This window comes from Zootermopsis nevadensis, unplaced genomic scaffold, assembly GCF_977971745.1.
Source record: "Zootermopsis nevadensis isolate Lab colony 2312 unplaced genomic scaffold, Znev_1.0 Znev_ptg000061l, whole genome shotgun sequence".
Lineage (NCBI taxonomy): Eukaryota > Metazoa > Arthropoda > Insecta > Blattodea > Termopsidae > Zootermopsis > Zootermopsis nevadensis.
This window is the reverse complement of record NW_028259192.1, coordinates 5,711,188-5,726,915: the sequence shown is the minus strand read 5'-3', so window position 1 is coordinate 5,726,915 and position 15,728 is coordinate 5,711,188. Positions and strand designations below refer to the sequence as shown.

Here is a 15,728-nt window from a genome sequence, read left to right as displayed (position 1 = left end):
AATTGCGAGTGTTTAAATTTCAGATTTCTCAGGGATGTATCTGAAAGGAGAGATCACGTAAAAAGTGAACGAATGGCATGTGCATAATAAGGGGACGTTTATGATGAAGTATTTTCTGTTTCTAATAACAAAGACATGTAATTATAAAAATGGCTACTGCATACGTGTCGGTAGTAATTATCTGAATCAACTGGTTCTGGTATCGCTTCGTCTTCCGATCTCAGCTTTGGGACTAGTTATCCTACGATTTCACTTTGTTTTCCTCAGCCCTTCCCATGATATTTACACGTTCTTTTGCGTTCGTTGTTTATTTTCATACGACTATTTTTGGTCCCAAATAATCAGGAGGAAGTAACAATTTTAGGATTTACTGCGATCTGGTCGTATGACACAAAAATTTCTTATTCATCTCCAAATTTTTGCTTTCTTGGTAAATAAACGGTCACTAAAGTTTATCAAGCGCGCAGGTGTTAAAATTTTAAAACAGATGATTAATCTCATTAATTTTTTATTCATAGTCTGATATAAAATATGCAGTTGATTAAACGCTATTTAAACAAATCAAATTGTTGGCCATGCGTTCTCTTGTACCCGGCTCTGAACTCAGAATTACTTAAGTGTCTTCCAAACGAATATATTTTAAAGGGACTAGACACAGCAGTGACGTCTGGGACAAAATCTCATATTCCCTTTTAGAGCTGAAAAAACTGATCTCATAAAAAGCACTCGAGCACTCGAGCCTAGCGCGAGGTCGTGAACTCCCAACTTAAATAAGCCAGAATAACGTTAACGTATACAGAGATGCTTCATGACATTAGCATTCGGACGGACAGACAGAGCGTTCCCTTTATTATTTTAGGGGAGTTAACAACAACATTGGCTGTTAGAACTTGTAGAACCTGATACCAGGGAAATTAAAACTTGCATGTAAGGAAAATAAACTCTGGTTGTTTGTGGTGTGGGGGTTTTGGGATCACACACTCAGACCTGCACGGGCCTGGGCCTGGTAACACATATAATATTCGAGTTCAGGCCTGGTTCAAATTACAGCAATAAAACGATGGACCATTTCGGGCTTTCTCGGGCAATATTTTTGTCGCAATGAGAAAGTTCATAATTGCATGCGTCTTACGCTCGTGATATATTCGTAGCTGACTCTCTCTGAAATAGTTCGCAATAACACCTTAGAAAATTTCCATCCGGTATTTTATCCAATTCTTCACTAGACAAAATAGTATCAGATGTTCATAAAACATCGTTAAATAGTTTATTTAAGTATCCCCGACATTTTTAATTAAAACATGTATTAATGACACGACAGGGCATATTCGGGCTTCATTTGAGCTGGAATAAATGGAAGTCAGGCATAGGTGGATTATGGGTAGGTTATTTGAAGATAAATTTCAGGCCGGGTGAAATTCTAAAATTTCGGCCCGCCCTCCTTATGTAAAATTTCAAGTTTTAGACAATGTCTGTGTCAGTATGGCCGTTGCGGCTTTTGTTTTTAGTATCGAGTCACAATGATTAATAGTTCTTCCTTTATTTACTGAGTAACTTCAGGCAATAATACTTTAAACAGACCACAATCTTCTTCTTTAACAGTTCCTCCAAAATCGTGTTTGATGTAGCTAGTTTGTTGGTTTTAATTCGATCGATCGATCTATCGGTCGATTAATGTTATACAGTTAATTGAAATATTAAGGGATGAACGCCTTGGATTGAATTGTCACACTGATCAACTTCGGGGCTACAAGAAAGTAGCTTCTGTTTGTAGCCCATCTGCTTTACAGGTTCCGTATGGATCATAGTTCGCTCTGCTTCTTTACCTGTGTATGTAAAAGCAATTTTCCATCACCAGGAAAGGATGCTCAGCGCTGCATCTTTCTGCCCCCCCCCCCCCCCCGGCCTCTCGCCCGTCTCTATATTTTGTTTGCCCGGTAATGGAGTTGAAACCTCAGTTCTGGATTACGACGAAACTTCGTTATGAGGACTACATCTTCGGTAACTTCGCTGCCTGTTTGGTTCGAGGGATACTCTGTTTTATGGCATTTACACAGTTTTATATTGCAGTTAAATTAATCATCTAGGATATTATTAAGGGGCGAGGTATTTTTATTTTTAGTGTTCCGAATGACGACAGGTCCATATGAACAGGATCCTTCCATCCTTTTCTCGGACTGGGACCTGTTCATATACGTTCTTGGCAGATGATCCAGAAGTGGTTTGCCATTGCCTTCTTCTGTGTGTAAATGGAGTAATTGTTGGGATGCCACGGAGAAACCGGGGAAGCCCCCGGAGGAAAACTCCGTGTTGCCTAGACCACGGCCTTGCCCAACACAAGTTATAAATTCGGGCACCGCCGGGAATTGAACCTGTGACCCCAGGATTACAAGGCCAGCGTTCTAACCGCTAGACCACCGTGGCTTCTTATTATTATTTAGTGTTCTGTCTGACGACAGGTCCATATGAACAGGATCCTTCCATCCTTTTCTCGGACTGGGACCTGTTCATATACGTTCTTGGCAAATGATCCAGAAGTGGTTTGCCATTGCCTTCTTCTGTGTGAGTGTGAATGGAGTAATTGTTGGGATGCCACGGAGAAACCGGGGAATCCCCCGGAGGAAAACTCCGTGTTGCCTAGACCACGGCCTTGCCCAACACAAGTTATAAATTCGGGCACCGTCGGGAATCGAACCCGAGACCACAGGATTACAAGGCCAGCGTTCTAACCGCTAGACACTAATTAATAAATGCTGTTGATACAGCGTCTATAAATATTCTAAGATCCAGACTTGATGTTAATTATTTTGTGGCCCAGAAAAATTGGTTTGAACATGATGAAATTTCTTGATTTCGTCTTTGATTCGACAGATAAATTTCCCTTAATGGTTTAGAATGATGAGAAAAGATAATTCAACCGAATAAATATATGTTATAAAACTTAGTATCTGTCTTTCAGAGATGAATATTCTAACACAGAATCAAGTATTTGGAAACAAATTTCAAGTGACCGAAAAACAAATGAAGATTAAAAACATTCAAAACGCTTTTTATGGAACGAAAGATTAATTTTCGTGTGGACAAAAGCCCGCTACTGGTTTGTATTCTGTGACAGACAAAAAATGTCCACACCTACATGCCTATTTTAATAAGATCCATTTTAATACTGTTCTCATTTCTAAGTTTGCGTCTCCTGTGTGATTCCTTCCGGTTACGTTTTCTGGCTAAAGTGTTGTATTCATTTGTCATTCTCCTTGATTCTATCACGCTAATATATGACGAAGGGTGGAACTTATGAAGCTTCTCGCTTACGGAGGTTTCTCCAGTCTGCTGGAATTAGGGTTCCCGTAGGTCCGTGATATCAACAAAGTGACAGGGGAGGGGAAATTGATGACGCAGAGAAACAGGCTCCAAAGGCTAGGAAGAATCCGAAGGAGTTAGTGAAAGGTTAGGCCCAGGTAGGGCATAAAGTTGATGAAAAGGACTGGGGAATTTACCAGTTTGTTTAATGAAGAAAAATAAAATAAAATATTTTGAAATTCATAAAAATAGTAATTACAAGCAGAAAACCAAGGGCATGAAGAATATTTGTAAACACTATGTAAGTATAACGCCATTATTATACAGCTAAAACGCACAGCATTACGTAAACATAATAATGATTAAACCTGTTATATTAAAAAGAATATTAATCTAGTGGAAGGACAATATGATCTGAAAAAAGATAAAGCTACTGACCCGTCATCCTTAACATTAAAGAGATGTCGGGAGTAAGAATTCAGTCTGCCATCATATCTACCCTTCATAGATTACGAAAATGCAAATGACAGTGTGATTTCAGGTTCACACGGCGGTGATTATGAAGACGACAACATTGTGGTTCAAATTCGCAGCTAATCTCTATAACTGGAGGCTATTGCTCCATCCGCGACCTGAGGACGCGCCATGATGTGGTGACAGGGAACCACCAAAGTCTACACGAACATAAATTTTAGAACGCTGGCCTTGTAATCCTGGGGTGTCGGGTTCGATTCCCGGTGGTGCCCGAATTTATAACTTGTGTTGGGCAAGGCCGTAGTCTAGGCAACGCGGAGTTTTCCTCCGGGGGCTTCCCCGGTTTCTCCATGGCATCCCAACAATTACTCCACCCACACACAGAAGAAGGCAATGGCAAACCACTTCTGGATCATCTGCCAAGAACGTCTATGAACAGGTCCCAGTCCGAGAAAAGGATGGAAGGATCCTGTTCATATGGACCTGTCGTCAGACAGAACACTAAATAATAATAAGATGGTTAGAACGCTGACCTTGTAATCCTGGGGTCACAGGTTCGATTCCCGGCGGTGCCCGAATTTATAACTTGTGTTGGGCAAGGCCGTGGTCTAGGCAACACGGAGTTTTCCTCCGGGTGCTTCCCCGGTTTCTCCGTGGCATCCCAACAATTACTCAATTCACACACAGAAGAAGGCAATGGCAAACCACTTCTGGATCATCTGCCAAGAACGTATATGAACAGGTCCCAGTCCGAGAAAAGGATGAAAGGATCCTGTTCATGTGGACCTGTCGTCAGACAGAACACTAAATAAATAAATAAATGATGGCCACGGTGGTCTAGCGGTTAGAACGCTGGCCTTGTAATCCTGGGGTCACAGGTTCAATTCCCGGCGGTGCCCGAATTTATAACTTGTGTTGGGCAAGGCCGTGGTCTAGGCAACACGGAGTTTTCCTCCGGGGGCTTCCCCGGTTTCTCCGTGGCATCCCAACAATTACTCCATTCACACACAGAAGAAGGCAATGGCAAACCACTTCTGGATCATCTGCCAAGAACGTATATGAACAGGTCCCAGTCCGAGAAAAGGATGGAAGGATCCTGTTCATATGGACCTGTCGTCAGACAGAACTAACTAACTAACTAACTAGATGGCTTACCGAACCCGAAGGTTCATCACCGAATTAACCAAAGTCCTCCACCGGACCCTGTCCTGGGCCAACAAAATCCAGTTTCCTTCAACTCCTATCTCCCATAGATCCCGCCTGAGATTATCCTCCCATCTACGTCTAGGTCTCCCCAGCGGTCTCTTCCCTTCAGGTTTCCCAACCAGTACCCGGTGCACACCTCTTGTCCCATCCATGCGCGCTACATGTCCCGCCCATCTCACTCTTCTCGACTTAATCACCCTCACAATACTGGGGGAGCAGTACAGATTTTTAAGCTCGTCATTGTGCAGTTTTCTCCACGCCCCATCGTCTTCCCTCTTAGGCCCAAATATCCTCCTCAACACCCGATTCTCAAACACCTGCAATCTGTGTTCCTCCCTCTGAGTGAGAGACCATGTTTCGCATCCATACAAAACAACAGGCAAGATTATTGTTTTGTATACTTTAATTTTCAGGTTCTTAGAAATCAGACGGGAAGACAAAATATTTTGGACTGAGAAGTAGCAAGCATTTCCGGAATTTAGTCTCCTCCTAACTTCCTCACAAGTATCATTTTGATTTGTTATTGTTGTTCCCAAATATTTGAACTTTGTAACCCTTTCAAAGGATTTATTAGCCACCCTAAGATAATTTTGCCCGCCTGTCTTCTGATGACGAGATACTAACATGTACTTAGTTTTTTCTGAATTTACTTCCAGCCCCACTTGTCTACCAGCCTCTAGTAAAACTTCTTCGTTCCTCTTTATTGTATTTATATCGTCCCCCAATAAATTAACATCATCAGCATATGCCAATAGCTGATGTGTCCCATTCAATTGCAAACCCTCCTGCCTACCTTGGACCTTCCTGATGGCGTATTCTAGCGCAAAGTTAAAGAGCAAGGGAGACAAAGCATCTCCTTGTTTTAGACCGTTCATGATGAGGAATATCTCAGATACATATTTACCTACTCGAATTTTGCTACAGGTTTCATTTAAGCACATTTTTATTAGACCCACTAGCTTCTTTGGTATACCAAATTCAATAAGAATATTATATAGCACTTCTCTCTTCACAGAGTCATAGGCTTTTTTGAAATCTATAAATAACTGATGTACGGTCCCACCGAACTCCCATTTTTTCTGTAGTATCTGACGAATGCAAAAGATCTGATCAATCGTTGATCTGTTTCGTCTGAACCCACACTGATGATCCCCAATAATTTCATTCGCATATGGGGTTAACCTTGCCAAAAGAATGTTGGATAGAATTTTGTATGAGGTTGATAGCAGCGATATTCCTCGGTAATTACCACACTCAGTCTTGTCCCCCTTCTTATGAATAGGAATAATTATGGATTCCTTCCACTGTTGTGGCATCTCTTCCTTATCCCAAATTAACTGAATAAGCTTATGGATCCTCATATGCAACCCTTTGCCACCTGCTTTAATTAATTCAGCCGGAATCTGGTCAATTCCTGGAGATTTATAACTTTTCAACTTCCCAATGGCTAGTTCCACTTCATCTAAACTAGGTTCTGGCACCAACAGTTCAGCTGTATGCATTTTAATCTGTCTAATATCACCAGTATTATGAACATTTAAGAGCTCGCTAAAGAAATTTTTCCACCTATTCACAATTTTTATTGGATCTGCAAGCAAATTGCCACTATCATCCTTTACCAAATTGGTCTGGGGTTGATATCCTTTCTTAAAGTTATTAATGCCTCTGTACAGGTCTCTGATGTTTTTTTCCTTATTATTTGTCTCAAGTTCAGCAATTTTGCCCTTCAGGTATTCCCTTTTCTTAGTCCTAAAGGTTCTACTAGCCTCACGTCTCACGTTACATAGATTATCCGCATTTGTTTTGTTTGGGTTCTGCAACCATTGAAATTTTGTTTGCTTCCTTCGATCTATTAATTTTGAACATTCTTCATCAAACCACGGTTTATTTTGCTTTCTCCTGTAGTATCCTAGTTTCTCTTTTGCTGAAATTTTGATGCAGTTTCTGACATTTTCCCACTCCCTGTTGATGTCCACACTTTCATTATCCTCATTTGCCTCTAAAATTTGAAACCTATTCGAAATTTCAACTTGATATTGTTCCTTTGCCTCTCCCTCACTTAATTTTTTCAAATCAAATCTTTCTGTGTCAAAATTTTGTTTAGTTCGTCTACTTACTGAAAGCCGCTCCCTCACTTTTGCTACCACCAGATAATGATCAGTGTCGCAATCTGCTCCTCTGAATGATCTCACATCAATTACATTTGTCTGCCTTCTCTTATCTACTAAAACATGATCTATTTGATTGTGTGTTCTGCCATCTGGAGAAGTCCAAGTGAACACTAAATAATAATAAGAAGCCACGGTGGTCTAGCGGTTAGAACGCTGGCCTTGTAATCCTGGGGTCACAGGTTCAATTCCCGGCGGTGCCCGAATTTATAACTTGTGTTGGGCAAGGCCGTGGTCTAGGCAACACGGAGTTTTCCTCCGGGGGCTTCCCCGGTTTCTCCGTGGCATCCCAACAATTACTCCATTCACACACAGAAGAAGGCAATGGCAAACCACTTCTGGATCATCTGCCAAGAACGTATATGAACAGGTCCCAGTCCGAGAAAAGGATGGAAGGATCTTGTTCATATGGACCTGTCGTCAGACAGAACACTAAATAATAAATGATGGCCACGGTGGTCTAGCGGTTAGAACGCTGGCCTTGGGGTCTCTGGTTCGATTCCCGACGGTGCCCGAATTTATAACTTGTGTTGGGCAAGGCCGTGGTCTAGGCAACACGGAGTTTTCCTCCGGGGGCTTCCCCGGTTTCTCCGTGGCATCCCAACAATTACTCCATTCACACACAGAAGAAGGCAATGGCAAACCACTTCTGGATCATCTGCCAAGAACGTATATGAACAGGTCCCAGTCCGAGAAAAGGATGGAAGGATCCTGTTCATTTGGACCTGTCGTCAGACAGAACACTAAATAAATATAATAATGCAAGAAAAGAATGTTTGAATGAACAGATAAAGACAGGTGATCACTACGGGATGAAGGCATATAAGGGACTTGGAGGGTTAATTATAGTTTCAACTCAGTCTGTTTCAAATTGCTTCTCGATTTTCGCTTAATCGAAGTAAGAGTGTCTGCGAAATACCTCAGAATAACCGTACCCCGGATAAGTGGTGGTCCTAGTACCTTCCGAATGTAATTCAGACTTGTTTCCGCTTAGCTTGTTTGATCGGTATCGCGCCAAGAGTTTGGTGTTTTCTGGTGCTAGAAGGCAGGCTGACGGTGAGTTGTCTTATACCAGCGTAGCAGTGCGCTGGTTCAGGAACGCGCTGAAGTGCTTTAACACTGCCCTCTCAGCCACTCTACAGGTAGAAGCTTCGATGCGCGCACAAGAGTGGTACTTCACCGTGCCACCTCTTCAGCATCAGAGTGTTAATTGTTGTTCAGCTCAGCCTTGTAACAGTGAAGGCTCGTGAATTGTTTGTGTCGTATACCAGCGCATTTTCCCTTCAGACTCACCAAAATGCCCGAACTGAATTTTGCACGTTTCGGCCCAAACAAGAAGCCAACTAAGGACGATAATGGTGGCATCATTTTGGCAGATGACCTCTGCTACTTGGAGATGAAGAAATGCGTATTAATTTATAGAAAGTTATCTTCGCTACTGAACTTTCCATTTCGATTGCTTACTAAGTAGTGTGATCTTTGACCCGTGTTTCCTTGTCGGAAGATTTGTCCGCCAGTGCCATATTCAAGGACGAAGGAGAAGATGGTACTTATGAATTCCATTCAGCCTCTGAATTAGGGGCTCCTGATAGGATTTTAATCCCATCTGGCCACGTGTTTGTGTTCGCAAGTGATTATGAAGTCATTCGTGATTTTAGGCATTGCAACACAAACGGTGAGTCAGTGTGGGCCTCCAGACTGTTTTTGCTCTCCTAGCAGACAGAAATATCCCTACATTCCTGTAAGGAGACACGCATCGGTCGTCCAACAGAGGTATCTGGTTCACGGTATTGTGTTTGGAAATCTTTATGTTTCATGTTGGTAACTTTATAGCACTGTTTGTATGAAATGTTGCAAGCCGGGAGAACATTAAAAATAGGTTCACAAGTCTTTTCGAAGTACTTCAAGATAAGTAAGCACATTGGAGATTTATTAATTCTTATGGTAATATAGGCCTGACAGTGGTTTATGGGATAATATATATTCGTTCAGGTTTGAAGTCGGTTTTTGTAAAATTCTTTCCCCATAAAATTAGGTAGTTTCTTGACAAAATGGGAACCAATTTTTTAAACATGTCAAATGAGGTCTGTTTACTTCATAGCTCTGACATTTTATTTACATCGCAGACTCTTTGCACTTTTAAACACAGAACACTCACTGTGCGCAAAGCAGCTACACCTATTCTCAGACCATCGTAGAGGTCGCGCGAGTAGTGGTGGAACCTAAATGCGCGATGTGTAAGCCGAGAGAGGGGAGTTCAGTGGTAGTGGCGGTGACTCACCGAACTAAACACAGGTAGAGCTACAAACCAACTGAAGCTGACACCCCTCTAGCGCGTGCTTCGGACGAATCCATCTTATACGACCAAAATCAGTCCTTTGCGCAGGTGACAACATTTCTCGCGCGACCTATACTGAGTTTTAATTCTTTCTATATTTCTGTTCCAAGAAGTTGGTTTTTCTGACTGCTCCTACTCAGGGCTAGCATGAGAAGACAAATATTATGGATTTGCAGTAGAACTGCCTGTATAGTTAGTAAGCCAGCTGTAATTCTAATACCAATTCAACAGTACGGAAACAGGAGGTTAAATTACGTCGCCTGGATGGTGTTCGAAACAGTAGTCACCAGATCAAAGGCTGGTAAGCTTTAAATTATGATACCTCCTTGATTGTCGCTTCCAATGATAAGCGTAACTTGGTGTTAAGGGTCATCTTGTGTTATTCAGTACATCAGGAGTCCAGGAGCTAGTCATTATATGCGCTAAACCCTCCATTCGACTTTGTCCTCATCCATGTCTAAAGATTCATGCTATCGATACCCTGATCCGGGGAGCTACTCAATATTGAGAATCTCTGCCGTAAAATCCGTTTTAATATTATCCTCGCATCCGGCATGGGCTTCACAAATGATCCCTCGATATTTTAAACCACGAGTATTTATCCGCGTATTTTATTTCCTCTGTGTGTGCTGCATGCTGTGCCCATCATGAAAATCTTAATTACTATAATAATTCAATTCATTTATTTAAGTGCTTGATAGCAGCTAGTTAAGGCCAATAACAGCCAAGTACTGAACAACAGTACAGGATAAAATGTAATAGATTAATTAAATTCATTTCAATAACGATAAAAGTAATACATTACAAATGCAAAAACAAACAAATGAAACTAAATCTATAATTGTACCATATTAAATTCAGTTCCATTATTAGAGTGTTTGCAAACAGCAAAGAGCCTATGACAAGCAAACACTAATTCAAAAGTACAAAAAACAAAATATATATAAAAAACAAATAATGTACCTAGGTAAACACTAATATGGGTATACGAGGTGCGATCGGAAAGTTTCAAGACTGCGCGTATAAAAACCCGTACACTTATCTCAGGTATTAAATTCATCCATCACCCTCGAAGTAGTTCCCCTGGGAGTGAACACAACGATCCCAGCGCCGCTGCCAAGCCTGGAAGCATCCCTGGAAATCTTTCTTTGTCAGCCTGTCAAGCACCATCTGCGATTCTGCCTGAATCTCTTCTATCGTCTCAAATATCCTTCCCTTTAGCTGAATTTTCATCTTTGGGAAGAGGAAGAGGAAGAGGAAGAAGTCACACGGAGCTTAGAAAGGAAGTTGGGGTCGGTTCTTGCAAGATCTTTGAGCTCCTGACAAACGAGAAGTCGATTCTGCTTCTGGTCCTCAGACAGGATGCGTCGCATGTGGAGTTCTTCCTTTAGAATCAGCTGACAGGTCCCATAGCCTATCCCAACAATGTCGCACAAGTCGTTTATTGTACGACGTCGATCTTCGTAACATTTTCGGGCGTTGTGCTCGAAGATGGTCGTCCAGAACGCTCGTCATCATCGACAGAGGTTGGGCCATTTTTAAAACGTGAATGCCACACAAAAGTTTGTGCACGACCCATTGCGGACTCCCCAAATGCTTGCTTTAGCATTTCATAGGTTTCCGTAGCCGTTTTGGCGAGTCTTTGGCAAGAGATTCAGGCAGAATCGCAGATGGTGCTTGACAGGCTGACAAAGAAAGGTTTCCAGGGATGCTTCCAGGCTTGGCAGCGGCTCTGGGATCGTTGCGTTCACTCCCAGGGGAACTACTTCGAGGGTGATGGATGAATTTAATACCTGAGATAAGTGTACGGGTTTTTATACGCGCAGTCTTGAAACTTTCCGATCGCACCTCGTAAAGCGCTGATAAAATGCAAGGAACAAAAAAGAGCAAAAATCAGACTAAAAACAAATAACTAATAATATGAATAGGTTTAATGCTTTTGAAGTTTTAACATCAACTGGATCAGGTAAAACTACCAGCCGCCACTGTCACAAGATCCTTGTATTCTAATTGCTTTGTCATAAACTGTTGTGAAGTATTTTATTTACTGTAATAACGAAGGTCGTTGAGTAGAGTATTGATTAGAATGTCGGGTACTATCACCGAATTAAAATCACTCCGCTGTCCATTAGCATCCATTTTAATCTCTTCGATATTGAAAATAAAGGTTCCGAACAACGATAGAACAGCTAGTCATGCCGCCAGTCCAGTTCTCGTGCTGACTGATCGACGTTGCTGTCGATACATCGATAATAGCCATTTATCGAGCAGGCGTTGATGTTCTGGCTTTGTTGCCAGGAGGTATGTCGAATTATATGAATCGACGCGGGGTTACAGACTGTCAGAAATAAATTTGTTGGTATTTCACTCAGTCTCCAGATTCATGCTGCAAATCCATCTTAAAATAGGTCATGGTGGCTTTCGTTTTTTGAACTCCGTATGATCTCGCCATCTGAAGACAACTTAAATAGTGGGAACTACATATACCACGTGTTTTAACAAACAATTCAAATTTTTGCCCACAAAATCCGTTTGTCAGTTCCAAAATGATTCTCAGAGTAAAAAGTGATTATTTTTTTCCGAAACAGCATTGGCTGATACTTGCTATGGTTATGGATTGTGTTTTCATTGAGGTAAGGCCTGAATTTTTAAATGTTATTAAGACGAGCCTTAGGTTCAAAACGTTAATGAGAAATTTAGAAGTGTTAACAGGCGAGTTTTTGCGTACTTATTTGCGGTTAATTTTATGAAGCTGTCAGTATCTTAAAATATATATTGTCGAATAATAGGGTTGTGGTTATGAATAATGAATTTGAAAGGTTGTGGAAGGAAGCGATTAAGGCCTAGTTCAAGGTCATTGGGGGGGGGGGCTGAGAGAAACCACGAACAGCATTAGCAGGCGATCCGAATCAGAATTGCTAAGTAATCTTCCGCGACGTTCAGTCGATGTGCCCACTTAATGCGTTTAAATAACATTTAGAATGAAATGTCTAGTGAAAATTGTTAGGAGTCTTTCAATTAACAGTACCTTTGCACTCACGAAATATAAATTCCACCCACAAAGTAAATAAATAAGAAAAAATTGATGTTGGAGCATGAAGATGTATTGCCAATAACGCATTCATCCGCCAGTGGACCTGACTGATAGTGGGTTCAGTCAAATTCATATTACAGAGACCTATTTCAATATCACCCATTTAAATGTCGGTCCCCTGTCTCCCATTCTGTGTTCCTGAGTTAGAGACCAAATTTATTTTCTCCCTTTGAAAGTCCATCTCCAGTCCTCTTAGAATAAACTTCCCTTCTTCTATAAATTACTAAACATTAAGTCATAACATTTGAAGAGTTAATTGAATATGGTGTGGTTATGATCTGTTATCTTGTGGTTGTCTTATGGTTTGTTATAACTGGTGCAGAATGAATTCTTTTCGCATGACTTGGCTGTCATTAACCATTCATAACGGCTTCAACTTGTATAATTATTTACTCTTATTTTAAACACATACTTACACACAAACATATCTCGACGTGTCTCTTATTATTAATGTTATCCTAATGTCGTTATTAAGCTGTCTTTGATACTTATCTAAACAGCTCAACATGCAAACGTGTTTGGGAATGGAGTTATACCTCCACTCATTATAACTTCGACACTAGATGGAGCTGATTGGTTAGTTTTACCCCGAGGAATGGACGTCGGTAACCATTTTATAGAAAGCTATGTGAGTAGCAGAATTTATTTGGACGTTGTGAAGAGAGAAGAAGTATTTTGTCTTGGGAATCGAATTCTCGTCGTAAACTAGTGACTATAACGACTGGCCACCTCGGCCCCTGGTGTTACTGGTTTTGTTGCTACATTTGTTGATTTAATTGTACTCGTCGCTTATTATCGTTATGTAAAACATAACGGTGATGTCCTTTTTGGATCTCAAGTCGACGAAATTGACAGGTCATCCGCAGATATGAGAGAAGTTTTGGATATCAGACAGCCGGGAAAATGATTTGTTTGTCAGGACATGACTTTGACTAAAATAAACACATAACTGACTAACTAACTAACTAACTAACTAGAATGCTTACAGAATCCGAAGGTTCATCACCGAACTCACCAAAGCCCTCCACCGGACCCTGTCCTGGGGTAACAAAACCCAGTCTCATTCAACTCCTATCTCCCATAGATCCCGCCTGAGATTATCCTCCCATCTACGTCTAGGTCTCCCCAGCGGTCTCTTCCCCTCAGGCTTCCCGACCAATACCCGGTGCAGACCTCTTGAAAATAAAAATATGGTCAGACTAAAAATATTGCTCTGATTCATAAGAAAAATCTTTGATTACAGGAAGAAAGAGATTTGAACCCCAAAGGGCAGAAGACTTCTAGCGGTCTCTTCCCCTTATATGAAAACGCTTCAGTGTAAAAGGTAAGTAAATTGTTGATCATTACTTAGCTCTTCATGCTAGATTAGAATAAGCTACCATCTGTTCCCTGGCCTTTAAAAAACACTCGATTACTACTCCACGTTTAATTACAGGTAAGACATTAACACACTTTTCGCGTATATTCTCCCTGGTGATATCAAATTAATCTGGGAAACTTCAAGTTGGTTGTGTTGTGGTGAATTTGGAAGTTCTCGCGGTGAATTAAACCTTTGCTCTAAGATCATTTCGAATGATCAGCTGCCTCAAAATCGAGTTAAGAATCAACATCGACCCTGCTGAAGTAGACAGCTCGGCTTCGAAATTTTATAACACAACTTTTACGCTACTCTTCAAAACAAAGAATTTCTGTGTGCAGTTGTGTAATAACAAATCAAAATGATACTCATGAGGAAATTAGGAGGAGATTAAATTCTGGAAATGCTTGCTACTTCTCAGTTCAAACTATTTTGTCTTCCCGTCTGATTTCTAAGAACCTGAAAATTAAAGTATACAAAACAATAATTTTGCCTGTTGTTTTGTATGGATGCGAAACATGGTCTCTCACTCTAAGGGAGGAACAAAAATTGCAGGTGTTTGAGAATCGGGTGTTGAGGAGGATATTTGGGCCTAGGAGAGAAGATAATGGGGCGTGGAGAAAACTGCATAATGATGAGCTTAAAAATCTGTACTCCTCCCCCAATATTGTCAGGGTGATTAAGTGGAGAAGAATGAGATGGGCGGGACATGTAGCGCGCATGGATGGGACAAGAGGTGTGCACCGGGTACTGGTTGGGAAACCTGAAGGGAAGAGACCGTTGGGGAGACCTAGACGTAGATGGGAGGATAATGTCAGGCGGGATCTATGGGAGATAGGAGTCGAGGGAGACTGGATTTTGCTGGCCCAGGACAGGGTCCGGTGGAGGGCTTTGGTTAATTCGGTGATGAACCTTCGGGTTCGGTAAGCCATCTAGTTAGTTAGTTAGTTGTGTAATAATTATTGTCGATCGATATTATCGAGTGTTTGAATTCCAGCAGGAGCAGCTGACAAAACTAATGGTCTGAGATTTATTAATAAAAATGGATGCAGATTCCATTTTGTAAGGGTATTGTAATGGAACCTGTCTCTGGTAACTAAACTAAGGTATGTAAGCTGAACTTGACACAGATACTCTGTTACGTTGTGTAAGATGTCCACTACGATAGTTCATACGGTCAATTGCATGGCGTCTCAGGATTACAAGCTCGTTGCTATAGGAACGGATTAGCCTCTAGAGAGACATGATCTAGCCTTATTACGCATCTACGCAACGACTTCACTCAGGCTCAAAAACATCAGTTTCAGAAATCATTTTTGTGTAGGTCCATTAGATTTGTAACCTGAATGATTATCTTGTTTTTGGGGGGGAGGTCACATGTCAGCACTCAAAATACCAACGTTTAGTGCGGTTTGTATTTTAGAGGTCATTGGTTCGAAACTCGTTCCAGCTCTTTTCAGTTTCTTCCCAACGCATGACGACAAAAAAGGTTCTTTGGAATGGACCGTGGTCCTCACCCTTCAGCTGTTTACCACTAGAAATATATTAAGGATGCCTATTGGACAGGAGGGTGGATGGAATCAAGAACCGAGCCGGGAATCGAACGCTGGTCTTAAGGAAATAAATTAAAAACACATTACGTTCGGAGAAAATTTTTTACTATTCAGTTCAGAATAATTTCTTTTCCAGTACGCCGTCTGAAACTTAAAGATTTAAATGTAAAAATCTGTTGTTTACACATATCGTGTTGTGTGGGTGTGAAATTTGGTATTTAACTTCACAGAACAACGT

The 15,728-nt window shown here is 41.2% G+C and overlaps 1 protein-coding gene across 6 annotated transcripts in view; it reads left to right on the top strand.

Moving 5' to 3' along the window:
* Positions 1 to 15,728, top strand: part of robo1 (roundabout guidance receptor 1) — a 697,225-nt gene that overhangs the window by 210,216 nt on the left and 471,281 nt on the right. For all 6 annotated transcript variants that reach the window (XM_087340339.1, XM_087340340.1, XM_087340336.1 and 3 more), the window contains one exon: positions 13,824 to 13,904. The gene's annotated coding sequence lies outside the window, so the exon portion shown is untranslated. The remainder of the gene's footprint in view (positions 1 to 13,823; positions 13,905 to 15,728) is intronic.